The sequence below is a fragment of the Octodon degus genome, unplaced genomic scaffold, assembly GCF_000260255.1.
Source record: "Octodon degus isolate 3935 unplaced genomic scaffold, OctDeg1.0 scaffold00106, whole genome shotgun sequence".
Classification (NCBI taxonomy): Eukaryota; Metazoa; Chordata; class Mammalia; order Rodentia; family Octodontidae; genus Octodon; species Octodon degus.
In genome coordinates this window covers 9,275,035-9,280,267 of record NW_004524682.1, presented here as the reverse complement: position 1 = coordinate 9,280,267, position 5,233 = coordinate 9,275,035, and positions in this window count along the sequence as shown.

Sequence of the window (5,233 nt, the reverse complement as noted above, 5' to 3'; positions counted from 1 at the left end):
AACCTTCCTTCCATGGTGTTCCCACACCGTAAACACTTCCTTCTCTGTTGGTAACAGAACATGCTCAGCAAGCCTTTATTTCATGTATTTGAGGAGCTTCAGTCCCAGACTATAACAATAAGCTGATGTAAAAATCTGTCTTAGGAAAGCAAGCTTTAGTAGAAGATGAACCCCAGCCTATTCCATATGAAAATATTAAGATCCAAGCCATGCAACTAGTTTTTGAGTTCAATTGCAGTTTGTTCTTATTGTTTACTGAATAAAATGAGATACACATTCATCTTTTAATTATATGTTAATTGTTATCGTGTTATTAATATAAATATCATACTCAAATCTTGATAATAATGGACACCACCTAGAATACAACTTGCAAACCATTTTTATTTAATTTATTTAATTATTTATTTTTACTTACTTACATTTTTGGCAGAAACAGGGATCGAACTCAGGCCCTTGCGCTTGCTTGCCAGGGACGCACTTATTCTATTAAGCCATGTCCCCAGCCCTGCAAACAATTTTTAAATGTTAAGAAAAATATTAAAAGGGATGAACATATGTATTGCTCTTATAAGTAGAATTATTTCTTTATGAGCAGAATATATTTATTGAGGGAAAGCTTCTGCCCAAGAGAGGCACAGGAGGGGGGGTCCTACCTAAAGTTGAATTTATTTATTCAGCTTTAGCAGACAGAATAATCCAAATTCCAAGTAAATTTACCTGTCATTATATCAGATCTATCATTATATCAGAAGTAATAGCATGTGTTCTTATGTAGGTATAATAATAATAATGGTCTTAAATAAACTTGAATTGTCATAGCAGAAAAGACATGGAGTCCCTAGAGAGGACTCAGGGAAAATGGGGGTTTCATGGAAAGATATAATCATCTTTACTCGCTAAACTTATCTGTAAAGAGAAAGGTTTAAGTAACAGAAAGATGGAAGAATAAGTATTTAATCTGAAAAATATAAGACTAATTAGAACAGCAAAATCCTTTCTTATTTATCATAACTTTTTTCCTTAAAGGAATGTTTATAATATATTCTATGACATCACAAATATAAAAGAACTTCCACCAAGTTTCATGGAAATGTCAACATAAAACACTACATCCTGAACAAAATTAAGAATTAATATATATTTTAAAATTTTAAGTAAGTTACTATGATCTGGTCAAACTAGTAACAGATATAAAGTCTCTAGTTTTTTTCTAGAACTAAGTTACTGAAAATGAATTAATGAAATTAATCAATTATAGTTATTTTAACTCTTCAATCATCTGCAATTTTCCCTGTTACTGGAGGTAATTATTATAACAGATCTAGTGAATTAAATTTTGATATCCTCCAAAATAAAGCTTAAAGGATACATTATGCATTTTAAAATTTTGCAAATTGAAAATTTTGTGCAGTAGAATTAATATTCAATATGATAAATATTTACATTCTTCAAATGCAGAGTATTATATCATTTTCTTAATATATATTAATTTATCCACTTTGTAGCATTCTTATAAACTATTAACTTCTCTCTAACTTTGAAATATTTTTAATAAGATAAATAGATTACAAGTACAATAACCTGCATAATTACACTCCTATTTTACTATAACTATAATACATTTAAGCTCATTTTAGAGTACTGTAGAACTGAATTTCCCATAATAATACAGGTCTCCAAAATTATATATTACTTTTTACCCTGTTTATTTTACCTCTATCTTTGAAATACAATTATTGCAAATAGCAATGAGAGGTATTTGGGCTACTGAAGTGAGAGTCTGTAGGAGCACTTATCAATGACTTCACATATTTTAATGTAGATTAATCTCATTAAAATTTGCATACATTATGGTTAAATTATATACAACAATGCAGCATATCTACATATGTATGTTTATGTATATGGAATTTAAATGTTTATAGATAGATGAAACAATCAAGAAACTACCAGCTGATGGACATAGTAAGCATGCTTGTAAAACAAGCATTAATGAGGAAAAGAAAGCTTCTGTCCAAGAGAAGGACAGCAGGGGACCTGAGTGGGTTGTTTCCCTAGAATTATTGAAGTAAAGAAATATATATATATATATATATTCAACTTTAGCAGGCAGAATAATCCAAATTCCAAAGAATAATAATCCAAATTCCTCTGCTAAGGCAGAGGATTGCCAGGAGTATAAGGCCAGCCCTAGTTACAGAATGAACCCATATCTCTGAAATAAAAAGAAAGAAAGAAAGAAAGAAAGAAAATTTAAAAAACGAACAACTAATATGGAGATATGGTTAAATTCCTAACATTGCTATGTTATAGGGACTAGTAATAACTAGAATACTATTAGAAATTTCTTTTGAAAGCTATTCAAGGCCTGTTTCTGTAGCACAAAGGCAACTTTACTTTCACTGTGTCACAATTTGCTGAAAATGCATCATGCACGTTTTTTATGAATCTTAAAAGTATATAGATCCTTATGTGGTCTGTGTGAAGAGGCAGAATAGTGAAAGTAACCAAAAAGTATAAAGAATATGTATTCATTATTTGATTTTTAAATTCACCTATAATAATACTTGCATTAAAACAGAAAGTCTAAAAGCTTGCAAGATAAATTTTGCCTGTTTTAATAGTCAACCTTGATATACTGAGAGAGAAATAAAAGGAAATAAAAAGAATCTCAACTACTGAAGGCAAATCAGGAAATATGCAAACTGTGCATAGAGTGGCCTACTTCCAAATGATTCCAAAGGAGTACACGGGTTATGTACTTAAGACATGGTTGCCTGTGGTGATATAGGCGAATGAAACTCACAACCTGAAGGATATCTGGAATGAGTTGGTGTTCTCCAAAACTGAACAATGAATTTTAGGAACAAATGAGGTTAAGAGCAGAATATATTTATTGAGAGAAATAAAGCTACTGTCTGAGAGAAGGACAGAAGGGGCCCAAGTGGGTTGCCCAGGCATCTGTCTCTTATAGGAATTTTTATAGAGAAAAACCATGAGGAGAGTGTATCTAAGGTGGAAGGCGTGAGGTGGGACAAAATTATGGTCAACCAGTAATATTATAAGCATAACTGCTCAGATAAAATTGATTAAATCCAGTACCAAATGGGGAAGCCAGTCAAATAGCAAGCTGGCATGAATACACAACAGGGGCTTGTCCTGTTGTGAGTTGGGTTAGTGACTTTTCCTGGCTTTCTCAAGGTGATTATCAATCCCAGATGTTTGTCTTTGGGGAGGTAAGCATTTGTTTGCTCTTTTGTCTTAAGGCCTGGCCACAGCTGGAGTGTGTATCTCTCTCACAGTTGCAAGGCTTCTTGTGTTCCATACTGGCTCCTTCTGTGGGCCTGGCCCTGTCTGACTGCCTATAATATTTCTATCTAATTTAACTCCCTAAGGCACTAGAACAGAATGGACCTATTTGTTTTCCACAAAGTACATTCCTGCAGTAGGGGAGAACTACTTATTAAAATCAAAATACTTCTTACTGCATGATCTTTCATTGTTATGATAGCAGATACACAACCCATAATACATTGTCTAAATGCTGCCAAATGCTTTAGCTTGCTTTCTTGCTTATCTTATTGTGCTTTTCTCGTTGGATTTAACTTAAAGTTGAAAACCAGTGAAAATGATGTAGCAGATAGCCACCAGTACATGGCATCTTGTTTCTTGATTTTCAGAAGCACTGAAACGCGCTCTACAGCTGACTGCTCAAGGTCAAGTCTCAGTGTGCCTTAGTGTTACTGCTTATAAGCTATTTAGTATCTATTTAATTCTGTCCCTTTTGCCAAAACATAAGAATAGGCTCAGTGTTACATTTTTCTTTCATTCCTTCCTTTCCTCTTCTCAATTTTTCTTTTTGTTTTCTTTCTTTTATAAGAAACTGACAGTTTTACGGTAAATATACATATTTACTCTTAAGAGATTACAATACACAAACAAAAATATAGACATGAATGGACGTTCTTTTGTATTAAATTTATATATGATAAAAAGTAAAGCACAGTTGTAGGCAGCTGAATCACATAGAAATATAGACAGTCAGATGGGCAGGCCCTCAGAAAGAGCCAGTATAACAGACAAGATGTCTTGCAGCTGTGGGAGAGATGCACACTGCAGCTGTGGCCAGGCCTCAAGACAAAAGATCAAACAAATGCTTACCTCCCCAAAGATAAGCATCTGGGATTGATAATCACTTTGAGGAAACTGGGATAAGTCACTAACCCATGTCCCTACAGGATAAGCCCCTGTTCTGTATTCATGCAGGTTGCTATATGACTCAATTTTCATTTGGTTGTGGATTTAAACAATTTCACTTGAGCAAGTAAGTGTGCTTATCATCCTATTGGTTGACCATAGTTTTGGCCCACTACATGTCCACCTAGCAAGTTCCCATATTTCCTACCTTGTACCTGTTTCACCTCATAGTTTTGCTCCATAAAAATCTGTGAAAAACTCAGGTTCCTGGCAACCCACTCAGGTCCGCTTCTATCCCTCTCTTGGACACTAGTTTTCTTTTCCTCAATAAATCTATTCTGTTCTTAGCCTCAGTCATTCCTAAATTTCATTTAGAGAACATGGACATGGCCCAGCTATCTTTCAGGTTGTGACTTTCATCCCCCTATGTTAATACTAGTAAGAAAGAAAGATACATTTATACTTTAACTGACTTATGAAGACGAGCTGATGTTTGAAAAATTAAAATCATAAGCCTCAGCAAATATGAATTACATATAATGTCTTACATATAATTATATATAGATGACATCATATATATGCATATGTATATGACTTAATCCCAGAAGTATATTTTATTATTACTCTAGATAGTTCCCAATATCAAGCTGGCAATACAGATACAGATGAAATGTCGCAATTCCTATCACTGAGTGAGGCTAATGACATTCCAACTCCAATATATGCTTTATATACATCACGGTTTCCATGCAAAGTAAAAAAGTATGTATAATGCATGCATTCTCATTAATCAGTGGTGTAATATATCTCCCAAAATAGTTTTAAATGTGTATATTGTGTATACGGCAGGACATGATGAATTCTCCTACTTCCATAAATATCAGACTACTCCAGTGTATTTGTTTTTTGGTAAAATTTATTTAAACATTCAAGGATGCAAAGTACTTGAAATACAAAAGAATACAAGTCATAAAAATTTAAAAAATTAAAAATAAAAGAAAAATGATGAATAATCAAAAGGCCAAAATAGAAA